Raw genomic sequence first — 15135 nt, 5'->3', positions numbered from 1 at the left:
CTAGGATTAGAGGTTCCATTTGACCCAGCCATCCCTCTGTTGGGTATCTTTCCAAAAGAATTAAAAGAATCATACCACAGTGATATATGCACATCCATGTTTATAGCGGCACTGTTTGTAATAGCTAAAACTTGGAAACAGCCCATTTGCCTATCAGTTGGAGACTGGATAAATAAGATGTGGTATTTCTATAAAATGGAATACTACTCAGCCATAAAGAATGATAAAGTAGATTCATTCATAGGTAAATGGGTACATGAGGATATACTCCTAAGTGAAATAAATAAGTCACACATATGCAAATACCAAATAGTTTCTCTGGTGTGAAAAACTAAAATAGTACTCAAGATCCTAATGGGACAATTAGCAATGTGAAATAGGAAGAAAAGGACCAAAGGTGTAGGGACAGTGAGAAGGATAGGGAAAGGGGAATAAGGGAAAAGGAAAAAAGTATGAGAAAATGTAAAAAGGAATTAAAGTGTTTGAAGGTGGGGAGGGGAGGAGGGGGTGAAGGGAGGATGTGAACAAGGGGAAAAAATGAGAACCAAGACCTGGCATGTAAAGGTACAAGATCTCAGTAATTAGTGTAACTGTACTGTCTACCTAGAATGTAACAATAAATTAAATTTAAAATTTAAAAAAAAACCTGAAAAATGTGCAAATGCCTTGAAGCAAAGAGAACAAGAAGCAGTTAATGGAAGTCAGAACCTCGAACAACAGCCACAGTCCAGAACAGAAGGAAGGTTTCCTTACCCATGGTAGTGAAGCTACAAATAGGAGAAGCCTAGGGAACAGATTTACTATGTCATTAAAATTAGAAATATTTGATCATGATAAAGAACTGAAGAGAAAATAAAGAGGCAAGCCACAAACACAGGATACTTGCAAAGCATTTATCTGGACAAAGGGCTTGCTTCTAAAACATATAAAGATCTTTCATCTTAGCAATAACAAAAGCAGTGTAATTAAAATATGGCCATAAGATGGATTTGCGCAGGCTCTTCACAGATTGTATACAAATATCAACTCAGCATGTGAATGTCATATAACAATTAGCCATCATCAAATTCAGAGTACAATGAAATTCTACATACCCACTAGAACAACTAAAATTAAAGACGAGCTGTACCAAGAATTGGTAATGGTGTGGAGCTACTGGGACTCTAATTGCTAATAGAAATGCAAAATGGTACCATTATTGTAGAAGACAATACTGCAATTCTTCTAAAGTTAAGTATTACCTTATCATATAGCCCGTGATTCCACTGCTAGGTATGTACAGTACCTAGGAGAAATGAAAGCTAAAAACTGTACCTAAAGACTCATGCAAGCACTATTTCTAATGGAGCAAAACTAGAAAAACCCAAGTGTTTATCAACTAGTGAACAGATAAACTGCAATACACTCACAATATAGAACACTACTAACAATTTTAAAGTATTATTGCGAAACATGCTGTATGCAATAACGTGGATGAATGACCTGATCCATATGCTAAGCAAAAGAACTCAGAAACATTTACCCATTTATATGGATTTCTGGAAAAGGTAACACTGTAAATGCAGAAAACAGATTAGTAGTTGAGGCATGGGTGGGAATGAGGGAATTAACTGTTAAAGCCCAAAAGGCAACTTCCTTTTGTGAAATGTTAGTGATAGAGATGTTCTATATCATGATTATGGTAATGATATATTTGTCAAAATCCATCAACTTGCACGCTTAAAACAGTGAGACACACTGTAATAGATTCTATCAAAAATACAGCTGATTTTTTACAAAAGATATTTCTCATCTGTCAAAACTATAGATGCACATAGAGTTGGTCCAATAATTCCATTTCAAAAAAACTATTCTACAGCTGGGCATGGTAGCGCACGCTTGTAATCCCAGCACTCGGGAGGCAGAGGCAGGAGGATCACTGTGAGTTTGAGATCAGCTTGGGCTACATAGTGAGTTCCAAGTCAATCTCAACTACATAGTGAGACCCTGTCTCAAAAAAAATTTCTACAGATAGACTTGCAAATATAAAAACAATATATCATAGCAATGCCTGTAATGCTTCACTAAAAGAATTGGGTGGTCAGGGTACAGTAATGGTTTTTTTTGGTTTGTTTTATGGGTTAAGGATTGAATCCAAAGGCATCTACCACAGAGCTGTATTAAGCCTTTAGCCTCCCATTTCTTATGTCAAGATAGAGTCTTGTTTAATTGCTCCGGCTGCCCCTACCTTTTGATCCTCCTGCCTCAGACTTCTGAGTAGCCAGGATTGCAGGTGTGTGCTATACCATGCCTGCTGCTGGGTGAGTGGAGGCACAGAAGGGGTGATGGAAAACTTTTTACTTTTGGAGTTTGAATCATATGAATGTATTCATTACTTAGCAAAACCAAAAACCACTTTTAAACAATTGCCAAGTTCTTAGGAAACAGATGCTGCTTGAAAGGGGAATTTTGTCTATATGGTTCAAGCTGGACTTACTATGGGAAAATTCCCTACCTGAAATTTTCTTTGTTCAGCATATCTGGGTCTGTCCTGCCTCACATAGGTCAGAGCCAACTTCCTCATCCCAGGAATGTCTTTGTCTCTAAAAGGGTTTCGTCATTTCACCAGAATACAAATGAGATATAAACCTCATATTTTAAATTACCCAATAAACATGTTGCAAGTGTCACAAGTGAGCCATTACCATGCCTGAGCCCACCTGCTAATAAACACTCAAACTCTGTAAACAATCAATGTACGTCAGATGCGCCTTATCTGTCATTCCAGCCCCACCCCACCAAAGAATATTTCCTCCTTTGCCGCGCTGGACGGGGCCGGTCTCCTGCATGTGAACAGAGGCTGGTCCACGGGCGTTAAGTTAAGCTTTACTTTCACTCTGCCTCTGCGGCTTCTCGTGTGCTCTCCATCCTCGCGGACGGGAGGCCAGCTAATTCAATTCAGACGGAGACTGCCGTTTCAGCTGAGGATGTCTTCCCTTCAGGGTAGTTGCTTTTTCATTTCACGGCTCCAGACAGCCATTTGCCCTCTCATCCCCACATGTGTGAAAAGCCTCCTAATGCCGAGGGACTTCTTGTCATGCCCGACCTAAGTGGGGCTCTCGGAAACATGCCGCCCTCCACCAACAACAGGAACCCACTAACGGGCCACGCTGTCCTCAGTAAACAGAACAGACGGTAACAAAGGAGATTTAGGGCAGAACGTGCAGTACCCCTGGCACGGAGAAGTCTGGTGTTATCCACACACCTGCTCTGACTGTTCTGGGAACTCTGACCCCAAGCATTCCATCCCAGATCCCTTAGGGTTACAATCCCCATTGCTAAACCCTAAAAAAACTTAATTTCTTCTCTGCCCAATTGCTCACATCTTCTAATCTCAGCCTGTCTTCACCTAGTCAGAATAATATCAGCTTTTTGCTCCCACAAAGCCTGGGTAGTCTCTCACATGTCATTTGTTGTAGTTCTTACTTCTGACCCCAAGCATTCCATCCCAGATCCCTTAGGGTTACAATCCCCATTGCTAAACCCTAAAAAAACTTAATTTCTTCTCTGCCCAATTGCTCACATCTTCTAATCTCAGCCTGTCTTCACCTAGTCAGAATAATATCAGCTTTTTGCTCCCACAAAGCCTGGGTAGTCTCTCACATGTCATTTGTTGTAGTTCTTACTCCCCAATCATAGCATTCCATAGATTACCACACTAATCTGTACCACACTGAAGGCATTGGTCATATAATCACTTTTGAGCACTAAAAAATATAGCTAGGCATGATGGCACAGTCCTGTAATCCCAGGGCCCCAGGAAGCTGAAGCACTAAGGACCTCAAGGTCGATCTCAATGTTGATACCACAAAAGGTAAATTTTAAATTTAAAAAATACAAAAGGCAACAAATGATGCCATTAGATAATGAATGATAAAGGGGCAAATTCATTAAGAGGATCTAATAGCTGTGAATATATATATATAATATATATAATATAAATTATATATATACCCAAAAATCAAAGCACCTAAATATTTGAAGCAAATATTAAAAGATTCTGAGGAAAAAACAATAAAATAAAAGAGAACTTAAATATCTCACTTTCAAGAATGTGTTATCCAGACAGAAAATACTGGACCGAAGAGTCATGCACATATTTCACCCAACAGCAGCAGAATACACACTCTTCACATGCACATAAAACATCCTCCAGAACACATCATATGCTAGAACAAGGAGGTCTTTACAATTTTAAGAGGATTAAAATACTATGGAACATTATTTTCAATTATAATGCTGCCACAGGTGAGGTGGCACATACCTGTAAACCAACACTCAGGAAGTTGAGGCAGGAGGATCATAGCAAGTTCAAGACCAGCCTGGGCTAGACAGTGAGATTAGGTCTCAAAAAATAAAAAATAAAATTACAATATAAAAACAGAAATGAATTAATAGGAGATAAACTAGAAAATTCACAAATACATAGAATTTTAAGAGCATATAAACAATGGGCCAACAAAGAAAAAATATCAGGAGACAAATTAAAATGAATACACAACTTATCAAAATATACAAGATACAGCAAAAGCAGTACTGAAAGAGAATTTATAGCAATAAACACCTACATGAAAAAAAAACTATCTCAAATAAGCGACCTAATTTCATGCAACAAGAAACTAGAAAAAAAAAGTAAACACAAAGTTAATAGAGGGGAGGAAATATAATAATCAGTAAAATGACAAATGATCTAAAGACTTTAAAAGCAAAAATGAAGAAAATTAAAACTTTTTTGGAAAAGACAAACAAAAATGATTAGTAGGTTAAGAAAAAAGAGAAAAGTCAAATAAAATCAGAAATGAAAAATGATAGATTACAAATGATACCACAGAAATATAAAGGGTCATGAAATTTGCATACTAAAATGCTATAAAATGAGAAGAAATGAATCATTTACCAGACAAATATAACTGCCCAAGATTAAATTATGAAGAAAGAGAAATACAAGTTAATCAATAATGAGTAAGGATACCAATCAGCAATTCAGTTTCCCAGAAAATGAAATTCCAGGACCTGATGGTTCACTAGTGAATTCTATCAAACATTTAAAGAAAGGTTATCAGGAATTCTTCAACTCTTCCAAAAAATTAAATAAATGAGAACTATTCCAAACTCACTCTATAAAGCCAAAATCACCCTGACATAAAGCCAGAGAAGTACACTACAATGAAAGAAAATTATTTAACAACAATCTGAAGAATATAGATGCCAAAAACTCAACCTCAAATTAAATTAAATCCAAAATCACATTAAAAGATCATACACCAGGTATGGGAATTTAGTTCAGTGGTTCCGCTGCCTGCCTTGCAAGTGCAAAGACCTGAGTTTGATCCCCCCCAAAAAAGATCATATGCCAAGATCACATGAAAGTTATCCCTAGGGATGCAAACTTGGTTCAACATATATGAACCTATGATACCACATTAACAGAATAAAGGATAAATATCAGGTGATGATAAATAGCATCTCAATGCAGGAAATATGTGACACAATGCAGTATCTTTTCATGATAAACACTCCCAACTAATTAAGTGTAGAAAGAATAAACCTCAACACATTAAGTCATATATGACAAGTTCACAGCTGAGCTCCTATTGAATGGGGAAAAATGGAAAGCTCCTCTAAGATCAGGAAGAAGACAAAGATTGCCACTCTTACCACTTCTATGCAGTATGTTACTAAAATTTCTAGTCGGAGGAATTAGAAAGACAAAGAAGTAAAAGGCATCCAAATCGTTAAGGAAGAAGTAAAATGTTACTGATTTGATCTTATGCTGTACATAAAAACCTAAAGAGTTGGCAAGAAAACCTTAAAACTCAAAATGAATTCAATAAAACTGTAGAGTGAAAAACAATATACAAAATATCAGTTGCCCAGCCTGGGCAACTCAATGACTTAGCAAGACCCTGTGTCAATTTTTTTAAAGTGCTGAGGATATAGCTCAATATAATCTTGGGTTTAATCTCCAGAACTAAACAAACAAACAAAAAATAACAAAATAAAATATATTTCATTTTGTTTGTTTAGTCCTAGAGATTAAGAATGGGAAATTATCCTGTGTTCATGGAATGGAAAAAAATCAATACTGCCAAAATGTCCATACAACTCAAATGCACAGATTCAATCAATATAGAAAAGAAAACATAGAATAAAATTTGTGTGGAATCACAAAGCCCCAAACAGGTAGAGGAATCTTGAGAAAACGCTGGAAGAACAGTATTTGCAAATGTGAACAACTGCGGCCCTTCTATCGAAGGACGTAAGAAGGGGTGCCTGCATCTTGAACTTTACTTCACCCCAATACCAGGGTTGTAGTTGTTACAATTATAAAAGCATGTCTGAGGTCTGGACTCTGGGAAACTTCCCACCACGGACAATCAGGTCTCCCTTCCCCCAACCTCCTCTAGCAATGCTGCCTGGCAATCCTTTAGGGCTTCCCCATACACCACACAGACTAGCCAATCAGGACAGAATGCGACCCCTCAACCTGGCGGGTGGGGGAAAAGGTCAGCTGCTTCTCATGCATTAGGACAGGAAGGGAGACTGTTGCTGCTTCTCTGTGTGCTCGCTACCTCGACTTAGGGGTGGACTGCACCCTTCTGCAGAAGTACATTTACCTGGAGATTTCCTGGTGTCTAAGTTCTTTATTTCTGCACCAACCAAATGAGTCTCGGGCTTGTTGCCAATACTAACTTCAAATTATATTAGAAAGCAATAGTTATCAAAGAAGAATAGTATTATAATAACAAGAAATAAATGAACTAGAAAGACCAGAAATAATGCTTACACAACCAACTAACCTTCAATAAAGCCACCAAGAATACATAATTGGAAAAGGATAGTAGCTTCAAACAATGGTGCTGAGAAAAATGGATATCCACTTAGAAAGAAGAGAAAGACAAAGAGAGACAGAGGAAAAAGAAAAAGAACTTGGGTCCTGATTTACAGCACATACAAATATTAATTTCAAATATATTATAGGCTTAAACATAACACTGAAAACTATAAAACTCCTTTTAAGAAAACAGGTGGAAAGCTCCTTAACAAGAGGCCTTAGCAATGACTTTTTGCACATGACATCAAAAGCATAGGCAACAGTTTTTGTTCATTTAGTATGATGTTGGCTGTTGGTTTGTAAAACATGGAATTTATCAAGTTGAAATAAAGACCATATATCCTAATTTTCTGTAAGGTTTTTATCATAAATGGACATTGGGCTTTCTCGAGCACTTTTTCTGTACCTATTGAAAGGATCATATGGTTTTTGTCCCTGGCTCTGGTAATATGGTATATTATATTTATTGATTTGCATATGTTGAACCAACCCTACACCCCTGGGATGAATCCTACTTGGTCGCAGTGTATAATCTTCTTAATGATTTGCTGCATTCTGTTTGTCAGTATCTTACTGAGAATTTTTGTACCTATGTGCATTAGGGAGACTGCCCTATAGTTCTCTTTTTTGACTAGATCCTTCTCTGGTTTGGGTATCAGGGTAATGCTTGCTTCCAGGAATGAATTTGGGAATATTGCTTCCCTTTCAATTTCACTAAAGCTTTCACTCCAAATCAAAAACAAGATGTCCACTGTCATCACTCTTAGACAATATACTTCTGAAAATATGGACCAGAGCAATTAGACAAGAGAGAAATAAAAGGAATAAAGATATGAAAAGAAGAAGTTAATTCTCATTATTCTTGGATAACATGATACTCTACACAGAAAACCCAAAAAAATCCACCAGAAGATTTCTAAATGTAATAACCAAATTCAGTAGTGTAGCTGAACAAAGAGTCAACACTCAAAAATGAATAGCAGAGCCAGGGATTTAGCTCAGTGGTTCCGCCACCTGCCTCGCAAGCCCAAAGTCCCAAGTTTGATCTCTGGTACAAAAAAAGAATAGCATTCTTATACACAAATAACACTGAGAGAGAAATTAGGAAAACAATACCTTTCACAGTAATATCCAAAAAAAACCTGAAATACTTAGGAATCAATGTAACAAAGGAAGTAAAAGAACTCTACACTGAAAACTACAGTACTCTGAAAAAGGAGATTGAAGAGGACATCAGAAAATGAAGATAGGGCCAGGGATTAGCTCAGTGGTGCCACCACCTGCCTCACAAGCGCAAGGTCTGGAGTTCAATCCCTGGACCACAAAAACAAAAACAAAACAAAATATTAAGGGGCTAGGTGTTTAGCTCAGTGGTTCCACCACTTGCCTCACAAGCACAGAGGCCTGAGTTCAATCCCTGGTACAAAAAAAAAAAAAAACAAAAACAAAGATATCCCTTGTTCTTGGATAGAAAACCAATATAGTGAAAATGGCCATACTTTGAAAATTGTTATACAGATTTAATGTGATCCCAATCAAAATACCAAAACATCTCACAGAGTTAGATAAGACAATTCTATTGGAACAAGAAAAGACCTAGTATAGCAAAAACAATTCTGGGCAACAAAGGCAGGGTCATCACAATCCTTGACCTGAAATTATATTACAAAGCTACTGTGATAAAAAACAGTATAATACTAGCAAAAACCAAACAAATAAAAAAGACCCAAATTCAATGGAACAAATAAGAATATGAATAACTTTGGACATACTCAGCCACCTTATTTTGACAAAGGAGCTAACACCTTCACTGGAAGAAAGATAGCCTCTTTAATAAACGATGTTGGAAAAAATGGATTTCAACCTGCAAAAGATTAAAATTAGACCCATATCTTTCATCATGCACTAAACTAAAATCAAAATGGTTCAAAGATGTAAATACTGAAACAGAAACACTAAACTTGCTGGAAGATAAATTACTTATAACTCTTGAAGACACTGGCATAGGAAAAGACTTTATGAACAAAACCTCAGTAGCATGGGAATTAGCACAAAGAATCAATAACAGGGATCTCATCTTATTAAAAAGCTTCTGCATTGCAAGCAAAACTACCAACAAAGCTAAAAGACAACCTATAATGTAGGGAAAAAATTTTTATCAGCTGTTCCTCAAACAAAGGACTATTATTTAGAACATATAATGAATTTTTTAAAAAATCAGGCCCCCCAAAGAACCAATTCAAAAATGTGCATCTGAAATGAACAGACACTTATTGCATGAAGAAGTAAAAGCAGCAAATAAACATATGACAAAAATATTCAGCATCAGTGGTCATTCAAGAGATGCAGGTGAAAACAACACTGAGATTACACCTCACCCCAGAAAGAATGGCTGCTGTCAAGAAATCAAACAATAACAAATGCTGGTGGGGTTGTGTGGAGAGAGGAGCCCTTTTTTATTGTTGATGGGTGTGCAGACTGGTGCAATCACTGTGGAAATCAACATGAAGATACCTCAAAGAACTAGGATTAGAAGTCCCATTTGACCCAGCTATTCCTCTGCTGGGTATCTTCCCCCCAAAATTAAAAGAATCATACCATAGTGATATATGTGCATCCATGTTTATAGTGCCACAGTTTATAATAATTAAAACTTGGAAACAGCCCAATTGCCCATCAATTAGAGACTGGATGAAGATGCGTTTTTTTAAAAATAAAATGGAGTACTACTCAGCCATAAAGAATGAGAAACTAGAGACATTCATAGCTAATGTATGCAAATAGAGGCCGTACTCTTAGGTGAAATAAATAGGACATGCTTGTGTAAATACCAAATAGTTTCTCTGGTGTGAGAAACTAAAAGTGTAAATAAGGATCAAAGTATAATTGATAATGTGTATTAGGAAGAAAAGGTCTAAAGGGGTAGGAGAAGTGGGAGGGGTAGGGGAACAGAAAGAAGGGAAAGGAAAAAATATGAAAAGAAAAAATGGAAACAAAGTCTTCGTAAATAAGGAGTGCTGGAGGGGTTGAAGGGAGTGCAGGAGAATGAGGAAAACATAAAAACCAAGATACATCATGTAAAGGTACAAGATCCCAATGACGAATGTAGCTGTACTGTATCCATAAAATGTACCAATAAACTTAATAAAAGAAGACAAAATAACAACATATACAGAGGTATCTTGCTACTTGCTATTAACTGGTTCTGGGGGGCATGATGAGTATCCAAAACACGTACCAAACAAATTTTGGGTCATGAAAAGAGTAGCAAGTAACAAGTCAGTAGACACTGAGAAATTCTAGGTTCCACGTTGAGTACCAAACAAATAAGGGAGCACCAGCCAGGACAAAATTTTGGACTCAAAATAAAGCAAGTACCAAATTCAAGGAGTTTTAAATCAGCTGAGTGCCAAGGTATGATTGCATTTAAAACTTGCTAAGAAAGTAGCTCTTAAGTGCTCTCACCACTCACACACACAAACCAACAACAGTAACTATGTAAGATGATGGACATGTTAATTAAATTGACTGTGACAGTCATTTCACATCATATACTGAAACACTGCACCCAGGTATAGTGGCATACACCTATAATCCCAGCACTCAGAAGGCTGAAACAGGAGGATTCTTACTTCAGCCTGAACTACACATGAAGACCCTGTCTCAAAACAAAACAAAAATTACATATACCTTAAAGACACTCTATTTTCATTTTTCAGTTACAGTTTAATGAAACAAAAAAATCCCAAGTCAGGTGTGGTGGCACACGCCTGTAATTTCTGCACTTGAAAGGTTAAGGCAGGACCACTGCAAGTCAAATGCCAGCCTTGGCCACATACTGCATTCAAGGCTAGCCCGAACTACATAGCAACACCCCATCTCAGTAAACAGAACAGAACAGAACAAAAATCACAACACAATACATTTAAAATGTACATTTAGTTAAAAGTATATGAAAACATGAAAAAGACCTGCATGCTGAAGATTATAAACTGCTAATGAAACAAATTTAAATTTTTTTCATTTCCTAGTTACTCAGCATAGCGAAGATACCAACTTTTACCTAGTTGATTTACATGGTTCATATCAAAATCTCAGTTCTGGGGCTGGGGATGTAGCTCAGTGGTAGAGTTCCTGGCTAGCATACTCAAGGCTGTAGATTTGACCCTGTTTTTACAAATTCCAGTTATGTTTTTGTTGGACATAGACAAGTTTATTACAGAATATACATAGAAAGATAAAGGAACTATAATAGCTGAAATAATTTTGCAAAAAAGAAAAAATAATACAGAGATAGGAATCAATCTACCCAACGTTAAGACAAACTTAATAGATATAGTAACTAAGACAGCATGGTGCTGGCGGAGATGCTAAACTGATCAGTGAAACAGGAGAAAGTCCAGAGATTCTGCTAAGGATATAGCTCAGTGGTAGAGTGCTGGCCTAGCATAACAAGGCCCTAAGTTCAATTCCCAGAATTTCAAAAAGAAAGAAAAGGAAAAGCCCAAAAATTGATAAACCCAGCACACTTTTCATAAAGGTGCAAAGACAATTAAATGGCAAAAGGACAATCTTTTGAATAAAGAGTGCTGGGATAATTGCAATGTTCATTATTGACTAAATAAATCTTGACTTAAACCTAATATGTTTCACAAAAAATTAATTCAAAATGAATCTTGGACCCACTGTACCTGAGATGCCTGTAATTCCAGCTCTCAGGAGGCTGAGGAAGAAGGATCATGACTCTGTGGCCAGCCTGGGCTACACAGCAAACCCCCTGTCTCAAAAAAACAAAGAAAAAGTCAAATGGATTGAACTGTAAAATATAAAACTATAAAACATTACAAATATAGGAAAAAATATTCAGGAGTTATATGAAGACAAAGATTTCTTAGCTATGGTAGTAAAACAAATAAATAAAAGGGAAAATGTTAAGATATTTAGAATTTTTTTCTGTGAAGGATCCTGTTAAAGAAAGAAAAGACATGTCATACTGAGAGGGTATACAGTATTTTCAAACCATATACTCAACAAATATTTGACTGTTTTTAAAAGATAGTGAAATTTAAAAATAAAAAACAATCTAACTAGAAAATAGACAAAAGACATAGGCATTTCATCAAAGAGGAAATAATGATAAAAATTATATTAAAAGAGGTTCATTATTAGGAACCATTACAGAAATAAAATAAAATAACAAGGAGATATAATTATACACCTACTAAAATGACTATAATTAGAATGGCTACAATAAGAAGTGTTAGAAACCACATGGGGTCTCACATGTAGAAAACTCCAAAGGAGTGACGGCAGAACTTTTAGAGACTGAGAGTTCAAACTGTAACCCACTTCTTTATCACAAAGTGTCAACCCTGAAATTAACCCTAAACGTCTGGCTTCTGGGGCGATGCTGGGGTGACTTGGCTTGCGCACTTGCCCACTGTGGTACATGTACAGAGGTTTGCCACTCCTGCTCTAAAGCTCTACCCTCTCCCCCGAGAAAGCCTGTTAAAACTAAGTAAAAAATTCATCAAATTTTAAGGAAATAAAATCAGCACACAAAAATAAATTATATTCCTATACAGCAATGAATAACCAAAAGAAAATTAAGAAGGTAATTTTAATTATAATAGCATTCATAGAATACTCATGAATAATTTTCCAGGCATTGAAAACTTCAAAACACTGCTGAAAGAATTAAAGAAAATACCAACAGACAATGACAACTGTGTTCATGGATTGGAAAATTTAATATCACTAAGATGGAATTACTGAGTTTCCAAATTTAATGTAAACACTATTCAAAACCCCATGGATTTTTTTATGCAAAAAGACAACAAATCTATTTATAAATTCATATGGAATCTCAGAGTTTCTGAACAGCCAAAACAATGGAGGTGGGTTGGAAGTCTCATACTTCCTGATTTTGAAACTTAACAACAAAGCTACATTATCAGAAAAAGTGTACTGCTGGCATAATGAGACACACACCAGTGGAAGAGAATAGAAGCTGAGGAAAAAAAAAAAAAGCTCTTGCATATATGGCCAGATGTTTTAAAGGGTGCCAAGAGCCGTAATGAGGACTAGTCTTCCCAACAAGTGGTATGAGAAAACTGTGCATCTTCATACAAAGGAACGAGTAGGGTGTGGTGGCACACGCCTGTAATCCCAGCACTTGGGAGGCTGAGGCAGGAGGATCGCTGTGAGTTCCAGACCAGCCTGGGCTACATAGTGAGTTCCAGGTCAGTGTCAACTACACAGTGAGACTCTGTCTCAAAAAAACAAAACAAACAAAAAAACATACAAAGGAATGAAGTTAGACCTTTAATTTACACTATATAGAAAAACACAAAATGGAATAAAGACTTCAACATAACAGCTAAAAACATAAGCCTTAAAATGGGAGGCTACAAGACGTGCTATGGACTAAATTGAGTCCCTCCTCCATAAATGGTCTTTCATATGAAGCACTAACTCCCAATGAGGTGGTTTTAAGAGGTGGAACCTCTGAGAGATAATTGGGTTTAGATGTAATGATAAAGGTGGAGACTCATGAAGTCCTCCCTAGAAGGAGAGCAACAGATACCTTTCTCTTTCAAGCTTATTTTTTTCTCCTTTTCCTTCTTCCCTTCTTGTCTCTCTTCACCATATGAAAACAGAAAAAGAAGGAAGCTGTAAACAAACTAGAAGGGCCTTCACTAGAAACCAAATCAGCCATCTCCTTGATCTGAACTGTAAGAAATGAGGATCTGTTGTTTAAGTCACCTAGATCAAAGTGGACAGAGAAGAGTGATATTATATTTATTCAGCAGTGATTTATTTAATGTAACACAAACTATACAAGCAACAAAAGAAACAATAGATTAAACAGACCACCAAAATTTCAAACTTTTATCCATAAGGACATTATCAAAAGAAGGTAAAAAGGCAATCCATGGAATGGGAAAAATACTTATAAATCATATATCTTGGATAAGGGAATGATATCAGAATATATAAAGAATACCAACAAGTCCCTAACAACAAAACCAGCAAGCCTATTTAAAAATAGGCAAAGAACTAGAATAGACTTTTTAAGAGATAGAAATGGCCAATAACCATACCCAAAGGACTGCCTGCAGCAAGGGGATAGGCTCAGAAAAGCACACCCCTTCACCACTCCCGGGCAGGTTGGTAAACAGCCTACAGGCAGGTGGGAAATCGGTGCGACTGCCTGCAAGTGGACTAGGACTAAATCAGAAAGGGGATTGTGGAGACACTCTGGCTATATGCACAGGGCCCACATGGGAATTGTTTGTATGGTTTCTTGCTGGGGTGCCCATTCTGAGTCCTCATCATTTTCTCTTTGCTTTGCTTTCCCTTCTCTCTGTGTTTTTCCTCATTCCTTTTCTTTAATTTTTGCTTATATATTGTCTTAGTTACTATTCTTATTGCTTAGACAAAATACCCAAAACTCAAAGTTAAAAGGAGGAAAGGTTTATTCTGGCTCACAGTTTGTAGAAGTTTCAGTCTATAATCAGCTGGCTCCAAGTCAGGGTGGCATGGCAGAGGGGCATCATGAGGAGAAACAGTCCATGGCAGGGAGAAGACAGCAAAAGCAACAAGCGACCAATCACACCAGTATCTCATTCGGTCCCTTTATATTCTATCTAGGTGGGTGGCATTCACACCCAACTATGCCAAACCCATCAGGGGACCAATTTAGTAATCACACACGCTTAATCCCAGTAACACACCATAGATCTAGCCTTCTCTGAAAAGCTCCAGCTATGACCACATGAGGCTTTATGATGAAAAAAGCTGTCAATGACACACCATAGTCAAAATTGCAGATTAAAATAAAATAGATACTCCCCAGAAGGAAAACACATGAACAATAAATACATAAAAATATTCAACATCTCTGGCCATTAGTGGAATTAAATTAAAACAACTCTGACATTCCAGCTTACCTCAGAATGGAAATCATCTAATGACTAAGAAAACAAATAATGACAAATGTTGGTGAGACTGTGGTAAAAAAGGAACCCTTCTTCATTATTGGTGGGATTGTAAACTAGTACAGTAACCACAGAAATCAGTATGGAGAGTCCTCAAAAACTAGACAGAACTTTCCATTGAACCAGCTATTTTCCTACTGGATATATTCTTGAAAGAGTTAAGGATATCATACTACAATGACACATGCATACCCATGTTCATAGCAGAACAATTCATAATAGCTAAGTCTTGGAAGTTGTCTATATGTCCATCAAAAGACA

General features: G+C 36.8%; 1 long non-coding RNA gene across 1 annotated transcript in view; it reads right to left on the bottom strand.

Annotated features, from left to right (window-relative positions):
* The window catches only part of LOC104850558, a 51312-nt gene extending 39708 nt beyond the window's left edge, over positions 1 to 11604 (bottom strand). Inside the window, exon 1 of the long non-coding RNA XR_777004.3 lies at positions 11566 to 11604. This is a non-coding gene — a long non-coding RNA (uncharacterized LOC104850558). The remainder of the gene's footprint in view (positions 1 to 11565) is intronic.
* Between the last annotated feature and the right edge of the window lie 3531 nt (positions 11605 to 15135).

The sequence above is a fragment of the Fukomys damarensis genome, unplaced genomic scaffold (genome assembly GCF_012274545.1).
Source record: "Fukomys damarensis isolate Sample0158 unplaced genomic scaffold, DMR_v1.0_HiC HiC_scaffold_27, whole genome shotgun sequence".
NCBI classification, from domain to species: Eukaryota; Metazoa; Chordata; class Mammalia; order Rodentia; family Bathyergidae; genus Fukomys; species Fukomys damarensis.
Note: the sequence above shows the minus strand (reverse complement) of the source record. Positions and strands in the feature narration are given on the sequence as shown.